This window comes from Paramisgurnus dabryanus, chromosome 18 (assembly GCF_030506205.2).
Source record: "Paramisgurnus dabryanus chromosome 18, PD_genome_1.1, whole genome shotgun sequence".
Classification (NCBI taxonomy): domain Eukaryota; kingdom Metazoa; phylum Chordata; class Actinopteri; order Cypriniformes; family Cobitidae; genus Paramisgurnus; species Paramisgurnus dabryanus.
The window spans coordinates 33,987,200-34,005,393 of record NC_133354.1 but is presented as its reverse complement, the minus strand read 5'-3'; the positions used below and the strand labels follow the sequence as shown (position 1 = coordinate 34,005,393).

The 18,194-nt window shown below is 41.6% G+C and overlaps 1 protein-coding gene and 1 long non-coding RNA gene across 9 annotated transcripts in view; one reads left to right on the top strand and one right to left on the bottom strand.

Annotated features, from left to right (window-relative positions):
* camk2a (calcium/calmodulin-dependent protein kinase II alpha) overlaps nucleotides 1-18,194 on the bottom strand; it is a 901,358-nt gene that overhangs the window by 196,053 nt on the left and 687,111 nt on the right. The gene's annotated exons all lie outside the window — the stretch shown is intronic.
* LOC135728033 (uncharacterized) lies at nucleotides 435-1,418 on the top strand. Its single transcript, XR_012335354.1, has 3 exons — nucleotides 435-656; nucleotides 858-942; nucleotides 1,344-1,418. It is a non-coding gene; the product is annotated as an uncharacterized lncRNA (long non-coding RNA).

The window sequence follows — 18,194 nt, the reverse complement described above, 5'->3', positions numbered from 1 at the left end:
ACATTGGTAATAAATATATGCTTTATTACATTTTTAAGAAATATGCTAAACTTAAGAATATTTTTAATGTATTTATATTAAGTGTACTAAAAGTATGCTGGTAATAAATATATGCATAATTACACTTTTAAGAAATATGCTAAACACAAATGTACTTCTAGTGAAGTTTTAGTATATTTGGATAAAACATACTTTTTTCAAAAAATGATTCATTAATTGTAATAAGCTAACATTGAACTTTCCTCAAGCATTTCAACATTATATCATTCCGATTGCATAATAAACTATTTTTTCAAAGATTTGCTTAAAATCTTACGTTTGCTAGTGTATATTTTTAAACAACACACGTGACACACGTGACTAAACATGATTGGTTGTTCCGTGACGGTGCTATTTGAAACTTGTTCAGTTCAGTTCAGTTCAGTGCTCTTGCTGGGTTCACGAGGTGCATGCGGTTGCTTGCATTAAACGTATAAACTGTTAAATTAGATGGCGACTCTGCATTAAACGTAATTATTTAATTAATCAGCGATCATATTTCACCAGAGTACTAAGATAAAACAACTCGATTTAAAATATGAGCAGTTTTAGTGGATCTGACGTTGAGGGAAAAAGTATTTCGCTTTTTGTTTGGAGATGAACGAGACAACACGAGGGTAAGTGATGACAGATTTTCACATTTCTTTATTTAGTTAACTATTAAATAAGTAAAACATTACATTACATTTAACCCAGCTTCTTTGTGTAACGTTATGTCTGTGTTGCGTATGGTAATTGGAACATCTTTATTTTCTGACTAACGTTAGGCATTTCTCTTAAGCATTTCAGAAATCATTAAAACCTTTCATTTTTTTTAGCACAGCGACATAAATATGACCAACCAGATCCCAAGTAGACAGGAACAAATGAAGATATAGCGCATAGAAAGACTTATTCTTGGTGGTAAGTTTGTTGTTGCTATTTGATTTCACGTTTAAGTTTTTCTAATGTTTCTCTTGCAACGCTAACGTTAGTTTAAAATGAATGTTTGAGCTGTCTTACCTGAAAATACCATGATATGACCATATGGTTATTAGAACTCCAGTAATGTTCAATGGCTAATGTTTATATCAGTTCAATCTTGACAACCTTATTGTCTTTTTTGTTTATTTTTAAATGTATTTCTAATTACATATGGACACAAAAATGACATTGTAAGAAGGGATACTTTTATGAGAGATTGTAAAACTGCCGAGGCTGGGTTTGATTATATTATATTGTCTTAATATATTGTACTCGGGGTAAGTAAATCTTAAAACGAAAACAAATCATTAATCATCATTTACCTGCCTGTTGTTTTTCAGATCAACTGCTATTGACATTTTTGAATCGGGGAAAATGTGGAGTGAAGAAAAACGTTTGCAACACATCCATTCCAGGTGGCTAATTTCTGTCCTTTTGAATTATTCTTGTAAAAACCGTTTTTTTTTTATTGTAAAGCTGTAAGGGACTTGGCCTAGTCATCCTTGCATATACCATTTGGCAGGGCACCAGACTAACATTTTTTACTAGGAGCACAGTGGCCCCCAACTGAAAATTTTAGGGGTGCAACCAGAAAATTTAGGGGCACACACGGTAAAACAATATGCTAACCAAATATTCACATGTCTACTAATTTAGACTGTATTACTAATAAATACTTTAATTATAGATTCAGAAAGTACAATGTGCTGTTTCAGATTCAGTGTTATATCACAAAAAAAAGGTCAAATTTGCTGGTCGCACATGTGCGACCGGATGTAAAATTCAGTGGCACACTCTCAAATTTAGCAGTCTGGAGCCCTGTTTGGCATCATTTCTGATTTCCTTAAATCTCCTTAAACAGAGGTGAACCTTAAGTTTGCAAGACCACAATAGAAAAACAATGGAAAATGATCTAGGTTAAAATAAAACACAATTATCAATGTAAAACATATCCTGTAATACACACAGGTTGCTTTATTTCATGAGCGTGTTCTAATCCTATCTTCATTCCCACTTGTAGAGTGCTCTGACAGATAAAACTGACTTGCTTGATGAGGACACAGTCAAAGCTTTAAAAGGTAAACTGAGAAGTTAACAAAACTTCCATACATGCATATCTATGCCAATTTATTTTAAACATGGATAGCCAAATGTTCATTCATTATTGGTTAATTGGTATATTCTGTTTCCTTTTCACAGACCGTGTGATAAAGCAGTCTTCAATTACTACGGTGTCTGAATTGCAAGAAGAATTGACCCTCCACTTAAACATGTGACATCTAAACTGTTTTGTGTTTTAGTTCAGCTTTTTATAGGTTTATCTTAAGTTGGTTAAAGGCGGAGTGCACTATTTTTGAAAGCCAATGTTAACATTTGAAATTACCTAAACAAACATGCCTCTACCCCAATAGAATCTGGACCTTCTTTTGATAGAGCCACCACACACATACGCAACCCCGGCAAGGATGTCGGTTAGTAGACACAGCCCTTACTGCTGGTTGGCTACAAGTGTGTTTTGGTAGTCGGCCCAATTTCCTTTTCCAAAGCGTTTTTCAAACATTGTGCACTCCGTCTTTAAATTGCACTTAAACATTTTTTATTCATTAACTTTTTATGCAGAGAATTACATTATGATTATTATATAATCATTGCTTATGAATATTTAGTGATTGCATATTCATAGTGTACTTTTCATTAATACATTTAATATTAATGTTGTACAATTTGATAGAAGTAGCTCTGTAATTGCATTTCTCTGATATTTGTTTTATATTGTTTCTCTTTGGTCAAGAGATTATGTATTTCTCTGTGCTTGATTAATTTACTTTAGGTATTTTTGTAATGTACACAACACAATATGAAGTATATTAAATTGTTATGTATTCAAAATCTGTGTATGTGTCTTAATATTTAATGATTTTAATGTAACATTTTAAATATTAAAAACAGCTTTATAATAAAATAGTAGTGTAATGCTAATACATTTCTATTAATGTAATGCTAGTATATTTCTAATATGCTGAAGTACTATTAAAGTGTTCTTAAAGCACAGTTAAATTAAGCTTTAAATGTATTCTAACTGTATTTTTAAGTGTATGAGAAGTGCATTTCAAATGAATTTTAAAGAAGTACACTTAAATTGCACTAAATATATTTGAAGTTGTTCCAATTTAACACAATTTCAATATATTAAATATAATGCAAATAGATTAAAATTGACTTTAAGCATATCTTGAAATGCATTTAATATATTTGAAGTGGGTTCAATATAATACATTTAATATGCATTTAGTATAGTAGCTTTAAAATATATTAAGTATGTCCCAAAAAATACTATTTAAATATATTTCTTTTTCACCTGGGTACCCGTCCATCTGTTAGCTGCTCTGACATGTCAAGATCACATATATCCCAGAACTTAGAGTCTATTTTACCAGAGTATCAACACATTTCAACTGTGTGCGTTCCTCGAACAAACGAATACAGAGCACCGTTTACCTCGTCTCGTACAAATCTTACTAACATAAAATTAGAAAACAATACGTTTACAGATGAACCTCGAATGTTAAAATTCGGCCTTCTTAACATTAGATCGCTTACCAATAAAGAACCCATTGTCAATGAAATAATTACTGACCAAAACTTAGATGCACTCTCTTTAACAGAAACCTGGCTTAAAGCAGACGATTACATTAGTTTAAACGAATCCACCCCACAAGACTACTATTATAAACATGAACCGCGATTAAAGGGGAGAGGGGGTGTAGCTACAATATACAACAACATTTTTAAAGTTAACCAAAAATCTGAACTAAAATTTAATTCATTTGAAATAATGCTATTAAATATGGAAATAACTGATCGTAACCATAAACAGCTCTCTTTTGTCCTTGCTACAATCTATAGACCTCCGGGCCATCATGCAGATTTTCTTAAAGAAATATCAAATTTCCTGTCTGACCTCGTAGTCACTGTAGATAAAGCTCTTATCGTTGGTGACTTTAATATACACGTTGATAACCCAACAGATACATTAGGATTAGCGTTTATAGATATTCTAAATTCTCTCGATATTAGACAAAACGTGACAGGGCCCACGCATACTCGTATGCACACATTAGACTTAATTCTGTCACTCGGGCTCAATATTAATGAAATCGAGATATCACCTCAGAGCCATGCAGTTTCAGACCACTGCCTTGTCTCATACACGGTACTTCTAGATAGGATCACTCGATCCACAATATGCTACCGACTAGCCAGAACAATAATTTCTACCACTAAAGATAACTTTATTAGCACTCTTCCAGACCTGTCCCAAATGAAACATGTAATCCTGAAGATCTAGATATTGTAATAGAAAACCTGAACAGTATTTGTTCTAACACATTGGATGCCGTAGCTCCAATTAGAAAAAAGAGAATCAAAGAAAAAACGCCAGCTCCATGGTACGACCATCATACCGCAGCCCTTAAAAAGGCTGCTAGAAAAATGGAAAGAAACTATAGAAGCACAAAGTTAGAGGTATGGCGTGCAGCATGGAAAGAGAGTGTTAAACACTACAGACAGGCTGTAAAAATTGCCAGATCTACGTATCTCAGCAATCTAATTAAAGAAAATCATAATAACCCTCGCTTCCTCTTAAGCACAGTTGCGAAACTGACTAGAAATAAAGAAAAAACAGAACCCACTAATAAACTCCCACACAATAGTAACGACTTCATGAACTTCTTTACTAAGAAAATTATGATTATTAGGGAAAACATTGTAGGTACCCAAGCAGCCACCACTCTATCCAGTAATATATTTAACGCTAGCTTACCATACGAACATCTTGAGTCATTTAAACCTACTACAATAGAAGAGCTATCTAAATTAGTATCGTCATCCAAATCATCATCCTGTATATTGGACCCTGTTCCCACAAAATTACTCAAAGAGGTATTCCCTATAGTGTCTAACCCAGTACTAAATGTATTTAACTCATCACTAGAATTAGGCTACGTTCCAACAGCTTTCAAACTAGCAGTTATTAGACCGCTCATTAAAAAACCAAACCTTGACCAGGGAGATCTAAATAACTTTAGACCAATTTCAAATCTCCCTTTTCTTTACAAAATATTAGAAAAAGTAGTGGCAAGCCAGCTACGTACATTCTTAGCAAATAATAGTACGTATGAAAAGTTCCAATCAGGATTCAGGCCCCACCATAGCACAGAGACAGCTTCTTAGAGTTACAAATGACCTTCTCCTAACATCCGATGGTGGCGAAATATCACTCCTTATATTATTAGACCTTAGTGCAGCCTTTGACACAATAGATCACACAATCTTACTTAATAGGCTAGAAAACTATGTTGGCATCAGTGGTCAGGCGCTAGCCTGGTTCAGATCGTATCTAACCAATCGCTATCACTTTGTTTATGTAAATGAGGAGGAGTCACATCACTCCCTGGTTAAATACGGCGTACCGCAGGGATCAGTTTTAGGTCCTATCCTGTTCTCGTTATATATGTTACCTCTGGGAGATATTATAAGGAATCATAACATACAGTTTCACTGCTACGCAGATGACACACAGCTTTACATCTCCTCACATCCTAGCAAAACACAAAATTTTTCTAAGCTATCAGACTGCATCAGCGATATAAGTGACTGGATGGCACATAACTTTCTTATGCTAAACTCCAATAAGACAGAGATACTTGTTATTGAACTGAATCGCTACAAATATAATATGACAGACTACAAGTTGCCCATAGATGGCTGCACTGTGGTGCCAACCTCCACGGTTAAGAATTTAGGTGTGATGTTCGACAGAAATTTATCCTTCGACAGCCATATCTCCAATGTCTGCCGCACAGCGTTCTTCCACCTTAGAAATATCTCAAAAATACGCCATATGTTGTCTGCATCAGATGCAGAGAAGCTTATCCACGCTTTTATGACCTCTAGAATAGACTATTGTAACTCGTTACTCGGAGGATGCCATGCAAATCAAGTAAACAAGCTTCAGCTAGTTCAAAACGCTTCTGCAAGAGTTCTTACTCGATCTAAGAAGTATGACCGCATAAGCCCAATTCTGGCATCTTTACACTGGCTACCAGTTAAATATCGTATACAATTTAAAATATTACTAATCACCTACAAAGCCTTAAATGGCCTAGCCCCCTCATATCTTAGAGAATTATTATCAGAATACAATCCATCACGTGCATTGCGGTCACAAAATTCTGGCCTCTTAATTATCCCTAAAATATCAAAAGTGTCTAAAGGTGGCAGATCCTTTTCCTACTTAGCCCCTAAGCTATGGAATGATTTACCAACCGACGTCCGAAAATCAGAGACAGTAGATAACTTTAAATCTAGACTTAAAACTTTTCTCTTTAACAAGGCATTCGCATAGTTTGTTTAAGCAATAGTACTTATCTCCCAATAACTAGCTTGTACAACCTAATAAATAAATAAATTAATGAATAAATTAAAACCTTTTTTTCGTCAACACTCCAAAGCATGGTAAATGACATTAATACTCTTTAGTAATATGCTGAAACTTTGAATTGGTTGTCGATTGAGTCTTAATTGCAAAATATGGTCGGTTTGCAATTTTGGCCTTTTCCCATGGCCTTAAAAATAGTATACAGAACAGCTTGCCACTGTACGTTAGTATTAACGACGGCAGTGGGGCCACTGGCCTTAGTCAAACGAGTTCTGTTTCTGTTTTTAAAATCATCAACTATATGTAATACACTTAATACCCAATAGCTAGCTTGTACAACCTAATAAATAAATAAATTAATGAATAAACTAAAACCTTTTTTTTTTTCGTCAACATCCCAAAACATGGTAAATGTCATTAATACTCTTTAGTAATATGCTGAAACTTTGCATTGGTTGTCGATTGAGTCTTAATTGCCAAATATGGTCGATTTGCAATTTTGGTTTTTTCTCATGGCCTTAAAAATAGTATACAGAACAGCTTGCCACTGTACGTTAGTATTAACGACGGCAGTGGGGCCTCTGGCCTTAGTCAAACGAGTTCTGTTTCTGTTTCTAAAATCATCAACTATATGTAATACACTTAACCAGCAATAGTTAAGCCTGCCCGGAACCGAGCTGACTAAAACCACATTACTGTGTGACACCTGCTTTTTATGTGAACGGCCCCTACGCTAATAAGATTTTGTTTCTCTCTCCCTGTCTCGTCCTCGATCACGAGGACAATAAGACAAACAGATCCAGTTCCGGTAAATGTGAAAGTCAGCACACCACTGATCTACTGGCTGTTCTTCAACGTGATGTCCAGCTGATGCCTGACCAAAGACCACCGGCAGAACCCACTTAATCTCCGCTTAATCTCCTTCCGTTTCAATGTGTATATATATATATATATATATATATATATATATATATATATATATAATCTCCCAAGGGTTTTTTCCTCCTAGGACTTTTTTTTACTTCCCCGGCTAAAATTCCGGGTTTTTTTGTCTCCTAGGGGGTTTTTCAACCCGGGGAGGCAGCCTTTTTGGGCTTAACTTCTATACGTTACATTAGTAATACGTTTGCTTATAATGTTGATTTATAGCCGCAGCAAATTTAGCTGCTTGTGCTATCGTGTATTATGTTATGCTATCTGTCGATTTTCTGTGCTTTTCACTACATCTATTATGTAAAGCTGCTTTGATACAATTACCAAATTGTGAAAAGCGCTATATAAATAAAATTGAATGAATAAGAATCTGCATTCGTGTGTTCCCGCCCAGGGCCATACTGAAGTTGGTAGTCATAGTTGGCGAGTTGGGCTACCCACCGGTGCTCCACCGCTCCTAGTTTCACCGTCTGCAGATGTACCAGCGGGTTATTGTCCGTAATGACCGTCACCTTGGCACCCCAGAGGTAATCCTTAAACTTTTCATTTAGCGCCCACTTTAGCGCCAGCAACTCCAGTTTAAAAGAGCTGTAGTTTGAGTCGTTTCTCTCAGCAGGGTGGAGGCTCCGGCTAGCATAGGGGATGACCCGCTCAGTTCCTTCCTGACGTTGGGCCAACACCGCCCCCAGCCCGAGGTTGCTGGCATCTGTATACAAAACAAATGGTTCAGTAAAGTCAGCGTACGCTAAGATGGGGGCCTGTAGTAACTCTTGTTTCAACTTCTGGAATGCCGTCTCGCAGTGGGCATCCCAGCTTATGGTGGGTGACCCACGACCCCGGTTTCGACCTGTGCCGACCAGCAACTGGTTGAGAGGCTTAGCAATTTTTGAGAAGTCTTTGATGAAACGTCTGTAATATCCCACAAACCCTAGAAAGAATCGCACTTGCCTCACTGTCTTTGGTGCACTCCAGTCCTTCACTGCAGATACCTTCCCAGGGTCTACGGCTACTCCTGCTGCGCAGACCACATGGCCCAGGAAATGGACCTCCCGCCGCAGCAAATGGCATTTATCAGGCTGCAGTTTCAGTCCATACTTCTCCATGGCCCGGAAGACCTCTTCAAGGTGCCGAAGGTGGGAATCGAAATCTGGGGAATAGACAATCACATCATCCAAGTAGACTAAAACTGACTCCATCAATTGACCCCCCAAACACCGCTGCATCAGACGTTGAAAGGTGGCCGGAGCGTTACAAAGCCCGAAGGGCATCCGTTCCCACTCGAACAATCCGAAGGGGGTCATGAAGGCGGTCTTCTCTCGGTCGACCTTGGCTACCTGCACCTGCCAATAGCCACTGGCCAGATCCAAGGTGGAATACCACGCAGACTGCGTGAGGCCGGCGAGAGAGTCCTCAATCCGTGGCAAGGGAAAAGCATCCTTTTTGGTCACTGAGTTAAGCTTACGGTAATCCACACAAAATCTCCAAGCTCCCGTCTTTTTCTGCACAAGCACAATGGGAGCTCTCGGACAATGCCTCATCCCAGCATGCCCTGCAGGAGTGTGCGTACCTCAGCGTATAAAGTGGGTGGAATCGGCCGATACCTTTCCCTACTTGGCCTCGCATCTCCAGTCGGAATGTGGTGTTCCACCACCTGGGTGCATCCGTAATCCTCATCGTGCGTTGCGAACACATGTTGCCACCTCCGAAGGAGCGCCTGTAGCTTCTGCGTTTGTGCCCGTTCCAGGTCTTCCCCCTGCAAGGATTCACCCATAAGGTGTCCGACGGGGTGTCCACCTGCGTCAGGGCCACCTCAATGACAGTGGGGCACACCTGACGAAACTTAACATCCCTCTCTTCTCGTACTTGGTGGGGCGCGACTGCCGTTAACCGGGCCAACCGCTGGTGTCGATGTAGGTGTACTGCATGTGGGTGCTCGTTCCGCACTCTCACAGGGACCCTCCCCCGTTGGACCGCCGCCAGGCCCCTACTATCTCTACCTGCGGGCAGTCTACATGGGGCTCGACCAGCACCCATTCTTCGGGGCCAGCTTCTCGAGGCGGCACTCTTGTCCACACGATGGCCTCACTTCTAGGGGGAATAGACACAGCAAAGCGACACATTACTCTTCCTACCTCCTCCCGGTCCCTACGGACCTGGGCCATCTGCACCCGGCGGCAGTCGGCCACCACTCGCTCCCACTTGGGCCCCTCGGTAGGTGGAATCCTTGGGCCAGGCCTAGCCCGGAATAGTTCCTCCCAGCACTCGGAGAGTACATTCATGCCCAATAAGGCTCGGTGTGCACCTAAACAATGGTCTTGTACGATGATCACACCTTTCTGGGGAACCACCACGCCGTGAACTTCTAGGTCCGTCAGTCGATAGCCGATGTAGGGGATATCAAGGCCATTTGCGCCCTTCAAAGTAAGCCAGGGGGCCTCTGCCCCATGCGCTCCTTGCTTACCAAACACTTCTTGGGAGAGGCTCTCGGCGAACAGCGTAACTTGGGAGCCCGTATCTACCAGGCACTGGATCACTTTTCCACACACTCGGACTTCTGCCACCGGGCTATGTCCGACCATCTGGCCCCTAGGGCCATCCCTTCTTCCAGGGTCTTCTCGAGGGGTCCCGGCCACACGACCCACTGTGGCCGGCCGACCTAAAAACCCCCTTCAGATGTTCTGCGGGGTCCACACTGGCGGCTATAATGGCCTGGCTCTCCACAGCGGTTCCAGATTGGCCTCCCCTGCTCATCCCATTCGAATCGGGGCCGGTAAAGCCGGTTTGGGCGTCTAGGCGGCTCTCGGCCCCCTTCAGAATACACTCGGTCTCGGGGCGCCGGCCTCGGCTCCTCCCGCGCCCGTCCTTGGCGCAACTCTCCCAGGAGGGTCTTTGACAACTCCGACATCTGGTCCCGGATGTCTTTCAGGAGTTCCACTTTCAATGCTTGCTTCCAATCGGGGCCCTCGGTTCGAGCCGGTGTCGCTTCACTTACCGCCGCACACACTGGGGACTCACCAACTTCAGTTTCATCACCCTCCAGGGCCACTGCCTCCTTCTTCAAGTCTTCAAATGTAAGTCCGGGGTCTCTCTGAAACTGAACTCTCAAACTCTGCCTCACCGGGCCTTCCTTTATCCCCAGAAGGAACTGGTCACGTAACAAAGCCTCTCCGTCCCCCAGCCCGTGATCGCGGCGGGCCTGCAACCGGGTAAATTGCTCTCGCAGCCTCAGGGCAAAGGCTCTGATTGGTTGACGGGGGCCTTGTTTGCAGTTAAAGACTTGGGAGCGCAGGACAGCTACGGGGGTGTGGTCACCATACTGTTCGGTGAGAAACTGAAGGACGGTTTGGGCGGTGGCTCTGACGGCTTCAGGGGCGGCCTGCACTTCTCTCCGGGCTTTCCCCTCCACGGAGTTTAATATAAATTTTAGCCGCTGGGCCGCAACTAAGGCCTTGTAGGTCGGCTAAATATTCCAGCTGAGCTTTCCACTCTGATAGTCGTACCTCCGACTCGGTTCCTCCATATTTTTGGACCCAGGGGTTATCCATAAAGACGGGCATGGCACGGGGTTGGGCTGCTGGGCCCGTGTTGTCGGTCATTGGGCGACCTTGGTTACTCAACACGAGGTGGAGGGCCCTGCCGACTACGCCAAAATCTGTCACGCCCGGGGGCTGGCTGCTATGTGCCTAAGCCACGCCCCTTCTCAACTTCCACCTCGAGGAGGTCCCCAAAGCCAACCCAATGACCAGACAACAACGGGTACAGGTAAGTATAAAAACAAGTTTTTATTGAATTTAAATAATTAAAATGAACTTGGGACTTGGGGAAGGGGAAATTAAAACTAGTCCTCTTGGTTCTGCCCTCCAGGTAGGCTACAGCCAGAAAGAGTATTGAGGAAAAGTGGGGGGGGGACAACAGGGGCCAGACACGGTGGGCCAGGGTTTTAGGACGCAGGCTCCTGCCTGGTCTGTTCTACCCGTGGCGCCCTCCTTTTCCTCCTGGAGGCAGAAATGGAAACAAGATGAGTGCTTGGCTGGTTGTAATCTTCTGCGTACCTTGCTCTCCGTGCGGAGTTCTTCCTCCGTATGTGCTCTGGGGGTTACACAAATGTTCCTTTGTCTCACAGGTGTCTCTTTTCCTTGCAGGCTGCTGCAGAACACCAGGGGGTCAGACCTACCAACGGCGAAAGACCTCTGCTCGCCTTCTCTCGCAGCACGGTCGGGTAAGTATAGATTCCTTTCCTCTTCCTTCTCTCCTTTCTTTCCCTCTCCACAGGCGGCGGCTGCGATACAAGAGGCACAATTACTTGGACTTGGTTTGCTCTCACCTCTCTGCTGAACACAGCGTAAAGTAAGTACGGGTTTCTCACAGTTCCTCTTCGTGTTGCTCACTCTCTTTCTCTCTCTCTTTCCACAGGCAACAGCTGGGACACAAGAGGCACAGTTACTTGGATTTGGTTTGCTCTCCCCTCTCTGCTGGACACAGCGTACAGTAAGTACGGGTTTCTCACAGTTCCTCTTCGTGTTGCTCACTCTCTTTCTCTCTCTCTTTCCACAGGCAACAGCTGGGACACAAGGGGCACAGTTACTTGGATTTGGCTTGCTCTCACCTCTCTGCTGGACGCACCTTACAGTAAGTACGGGTTTCTCACAGTTCCTCTTCGTGTTGCTCACTCTCTTTCTCTCTCTCCTTCCACAGGCAACAGCTGGGACACAAGAGGCACAGTTACTTGGATTTGGTTTGCTCTCCCCTCTCTGCTGGACACAGCGTACAGTAAGTGCGGGGTTCACACGGTTCCTTTTCGTGTCGCTCACTCGCTTTCTCTCTTCTCTTTCCACAGGCAACAGCTGGGACACAAGAGGCACAGTTACTTGGACTTGGTTTGCTCTCACCTCTCTGCTGGGCACAGCATACAGTAAGTACGGGTTCCACACGGTTCCTTTCCGTGGCGCTCACTCGCTTTCTCTCTTCTCTTTCCACAGGCAACAGCTGGGACACAAGGGGCACAGTTACTTGGACTTGGTTTGCTCTCACCTCTCTGCTGGGCACAGCGTATAGTGAGAACGGGTTTCACACAGTTCCTTTCCATGGCGTTCTGCTCGTTCCAACTCTACACAGCACGTTCCTTGTTCCTAACAAACAGATCCTAGAATGAGACGAGACCTCGGGACAGACGGGATTTTCCACTCCTCTCTTCTGCAATGGTAAGTATCACACAAATGACAATATCCACACTAGTGACTCGTAATCGTACTCACACAACTGTACTACTCCAGCACTTCACCGCCACTCCTAGACCCCCTCCAATGTCAAGGACCGGAATCGTTCTGGACACCACACTGTTATTCTCTACCTGGGACGTGCTCACAACAGATAATTAATGGCCGCCCAAGACTGACAGCCTCTTCGGTTCTCCCTCGACGAGGCGTACGAAGGCGGGGGTTTTTATCAGACAAGACACACAGCAATACACAGCAAACACGTTCCAGTGTACACTCAAGATGCCCGCCTTTCTCCACTTCGTCGGGGTCTGTTCGGCGATGGTATTTGCAGCCCAGTCAGCGGATACGTCGCCGTGGCTAGCCCCAGCCAAATGTCCTCTAGGCTCTCCTACCACGCTAATCTAGGGGTAGGGCCTTCCTCCTTCACTCAGAAATTTATAGCTTCAAAACAAATAGTCCACACAATGTGTAATCAGCTCAGTGTGTTATACTCACGGATACTATCACTTTTAGCTCCAATTTCCTTTGTTCTCATTCCCTCGGCGATCGCTTCGGTCACACACACAGGGCGTCTCTCCTCCTAACAGAGTTATACAGCAATATCATACATCTCCAGGTTCTCCATGCAGAAATACACTCACGCTTTCTTTACTTCCTCTTCAGTATTTCGTCTCAGCATCCAATGTGTTCAATCTTGCTTCAACCCTTAAGGTGTCCAAAGTCCACACAGTCATGTAAGCTCCAGCAAGAGAGAGAGATAAACAGCCTACGGCCAACGTACTGGAAGATACGAACAACAGCGCTTCACACTGCACACAACCACAACAAACTGTGATTTTAGCTGTCCTTAAATACTGTCCTGGTTTAGCGTATCCTCCAATCGTCAATTGCTTCTCTTAACTAGACACAGCTGCGCTCGATTTACTGATTTTCCCTCTTACGGCGCTACCGGAAGTCCGGTGTTCCTCTTTTCCGGCCCGGTGGGAAACCTTCCGGGCGGAACCAAACTTCCCTAACTTTGTAGAGGTAATTGAAGGGTTTCTGTAGACTTTTTTGAGTCAAATTGGTGACATGTTGCTTGAATTGTTTTTTATTGTAATTTAAGTAGTCAAATTGTTGTTCATATGTAGCCTATATAAGGGGGTCATAGCAAAAGATACCAGTAGCCAGGGTTGACTTTTGAAAATGTTAAATTAATGTTTTGACTGACTTAAATGATTACAGCTGACTTCTGTAACAAAAAAACTTTATTGCTGGGAAAGCAAAGTGTTTAACATGTTTTGTATTTGTTTTACAACACTTACTAATCTTTTTTTTTTTTTTTAATAAAAGCACCCTTTGTTACATTTAAAGGTTTTTGTACTTCTCATACTGTAAAAACAAAATATAAAAATAAAAAATAATCTTTTTTTATGAAAATGCAAAAATTTTTCTTCTTTGCTCATTATTTTGCAAATGTGATGTAAACTATAACAATAACAGAAGCAACTGTGCAATTATACGCTCAGTAACACATGTAAACTTCACAGAACAATTAGCTACTTACAACAATTAGCTAACTTTAACAATTATAAAACAAACTGGAACATACAATGCTGGATGAGGTAGATTGCTGTGCAACTACGCCTTCTACAAGTTGTAGAAATGCTCACTGGCATTCACTTGATGTAGTACACTGGACACAGGCAGATTGCCATGTGATTCAAAAGATAAAACACTTCTAGCCTCTTCACCTGGTCTAACCATAGATGGTTTCAGGAGCTGCACAGGCATGGGCTGCTGTGGTTGGGCCATGGGCTGCTGTGGTTGGGCCATGGGCTGCTGTGGTTGATCCATAGGCTGCTGTGGTTGGGCCATGGGCGGCTGAGGAATGGACCAGGGACTGGTAGGGGTTAACATGATTGGAGCTGGAGGAATCAAGTGGGTTGGGTGTGGGTGCTGCGACTGACAAGACGACAACGCACTAGTGAGAGTGGACATTAGCTGTGTAAACATGTGACGATTTGCCTCTTGCTGCTGTTGCATAGCTTGAAATCTCCTTTCCTCTGCCTTCTGATGTTCCCTCAGCAGATTCTCAAGGGTTATGTTCTTCTGTGATTGTCGTTTTTGCTCAGCTTCATACATTTCCTGTAGCTGCTTGCTTTGCTGAGCAATATAAGCCTTCAGCCCACTATCAGCCTGACAATCTTTGACATTACGCTTCCTTCCTAGGTGCTTCCTAGCTTGAGCCCCAGGAATGGCCAGTCTTCCACTGCTTTCTCCACTCTGCCCATCACAACTGGGTGGAACATCGCTATACTCTTTATCAGTGGATGTGGTAGAAGGGGCATCTGTAGGGCCAGTTGGTTCTGTATCGGTGGAGGATATCCCCTTTTCTCCTGTCAGTAAAAAAATAGCATTAAACAAAAAAACCTCAACAATGTGCTATTAAATGCCACAAAGCTGTAGCATACATACAAACATTTCAGCTGTGACCATGAACTTCATAGTCTACATCAGAGTCAAAAGTCAATGTTGTGGTCATGTAAAATAAATATTTTTAATTAATATTTATGTTTAAATATTACAGAATTTAAAGGAATAATGTATAGCCAGTCGGTTTTTATCGCAGAATACATTTATTTTATAAATTATTAACTTCTAATAAATGTATTTATTTGCCATAACAGCTGGCTGTAGATTATCACATTTATTACATGGCTAGTTGCAATACCAGTAAATATACAAATTTGATTTGCAAGACAAACCTGTTTGCTAATAGCTTTAAACCAAGACGAGTTAGTTCAAGTTCAAATTCCAAACAAGACGAACATTCGGTTTAATAATTTGTAAATAAAATCATATAAATGTTATTCATTGTGTATACGCATTAATTCATATGTATTTAACTTTGTCACAACATCCGGAAGAGATCTGTAATTAGTTTTAGGCGGTTATTTCGAAATAACGGACCTTGGAATCGGAATCAAGCATTCTAGAGTGCCTTGTAAAAAGTGTGAATATTGTTATAATATTAATACATTTATGTTTTGTTTACATTGAATTAATTTATTATGAAAGACAAAGGGAAATTTTAAACTTATATATCGCGGGTTCTAATGGATTAAAGGGGGAAAAAATTACATATATTTTTGATCACTTGATAAGTTGAGTTTGCTTCTTTATAGCGAATTTCGTTTTATATAACTTGTTTCTTAATTTTAATCTATGTTTTGTTGATAAATTTTGTGAATATAAATAAATTAGAACAAAAAGGACGCTGTATTACAAATACAACCAAATTACAATCCAATACGGCAAAAAAATAAATTTCTTTAACCAGAAATATATATGCTCAATACATTTTATAGAAAGTTTTGCTCAATTAAATACATTTTTAAATTTTAAAATGTTAAATGTGTAGTTTTAACCTTCATATATTAACATATATTTCAAAATGTATTTTATTTCTAATTTTACATTCCATATAGCAAAAAGTTTATTCTTTGACAAACATATTTTAAATATATGGTAAATACAAGTAGTTTTTTTATAAAGTATATTTTTTAAGTTGAAAATATAATGAATTTTAACCATTTTAAACCCGTTATGTTTACAGGTTTGTAAGATAAATAACGTTTTTCCTTTCAAAGCGACCGTTTCCTTGGATTAAAATATTTGGAGGGCTAAATATATTTTTAATGCTTTAAAATGTATTTATTTTACAATATTATTTAAAAAATGGCCAAAAATATATTTCTGAAAAATATTTTTTCTAAGCATATTCCAAAATGTTTTTCAGGAAATATATATTTTTTCTATATTTTTAAATATACTTAGAAAAAATGTTTTGCCGTATGGGGTGTGTATATGAAGCCTAATGACAATTCGGACACAGAACAGTAAATCTTTACAGATAATAGCCTATTATTGATACTAATAATTCAAACTTTGTTAACCCCATCCACCCCGACCCTCTCAAGGAAATGGCTAATCGTAGCATTGATTACATGCGTGTGATCTTCACTTACCATTTTCATTAAGCTCGACTTCTCCAGAGCAGCTGCTAGAAAGGGATGGATTCATTTGGCTAGGTGTGGTCTCGTCAGTATAGGACTCCACAATGTCCACGGGACAAACTGTTGGTCGTGTTCCAAGGATTTTGTCTAGTTCGTCATACCATGGACATTTGTCTTTCTCTTCTCCTGAATTGCCACTCTTGTTGAGAGCATCTTGCACCTTCATATAACTTTGCCGAAGTTTTTTAACTTTTATACGGCATTGCGCAGGAGACCGCTGAAATCCCCTCTCCTTCATCCGTTCGCTAAATTGGCTGAACACATCAGCATTTTTATGCGTCTTCTCTAGTAGCTGTGAAATATGGTCATCTGCCCAAATATCAATTAGGCAGCGTGTCTCTTCTGAGCTCCAGGTCAAACCACGATTCAGTTTGGACTGTAGCAAACATAACACTTTCCCAAAATGAAACTCTACAGAACTACTGGAGCCAATTAACACCAAAAAAGGCGCAGTACTTTCTGCATTTGGTGCGAATCGAGGTCGGTACATGTTCACACCTTAAACGAACCAGAGTTCGTTTGGAACCGGACCGAGACCACCTCTTCAGCTGGGTCTCGGTGCGGTTGTTTGGTCCGCACCAGGGTTCAATTGCTGTATTCATACCTGCCCAAAAGGTCCGCACCAAGGGAGGAAACGAACTTGAGTTCGATTCAATCGAACCAAACAAGGCAGGTGTGAATACACCCTAAGAATCAAAATTGAACACACATCAATCAGATACTTCGATAGATAGGTAAAAGGACCTGAATCAGTTCACTGAGCTTTGGAACAATGGATCCACAGGGAAATGGAGGAATAGGTCGAGGAGAAAGAGGAGGGAGAGGAAGAGGAGGAGGCAGAGGACGATGGAAAGAAGGAGGACATGGTGAAGGAGGAGGAAGAGGGCATGGTGAAGGAGGAGGGAGAGGACAAGGTGAAGAAATAGATTGAGAAGGAGGATGGAGAGTAAGAGGGAGATGAGGAGGCAGAAGAGGAGGGAAAGTAGAAGGATGTGGTGAAGGAGGAGGAAGAGGACACTGTGAAGGAGGAGGAAGAGGAGGAGGACGTGGTGAAGGAGGAGGAAGAGGACATGGTGAAGGAGGAGGAAGAGGACATGGTGAAGGAGGAGGAAGAGGACATGGTGAAGGAGGAGGAAAAGGAGGAAGACGTGGTGAAAGAGGAGGAGGGAGACGAAGGGCAGGGTGACAAGCAGTCCAAGATGAAATTCGAGCCACTCTAGCTGACCATGTCCTTGTCCATGGTATGACTATGAGGGAGGCTAAACAACGAGTAAAGATAAGTCGCTTAACCTTTGCCTCCATCTTCAGAACCTTCAGGGAGGAAAACAGATATGTGTACTTACAGTAAGATTGCTTTGTTCAGTAACTTTAGTGTGCATACACTGTTGGACTATACTACTGGAATAAAGAAATGCATTAAATTGCCTTCCATACAGATCGACATATAAGTAGATGAATGCCAGGGGTGGATCAGGCAAGAGGATTTTACGCTTGCTGTTTGGCTAGGACAATAGCCTGTGATGTGGATGAGATTCTTTGGCC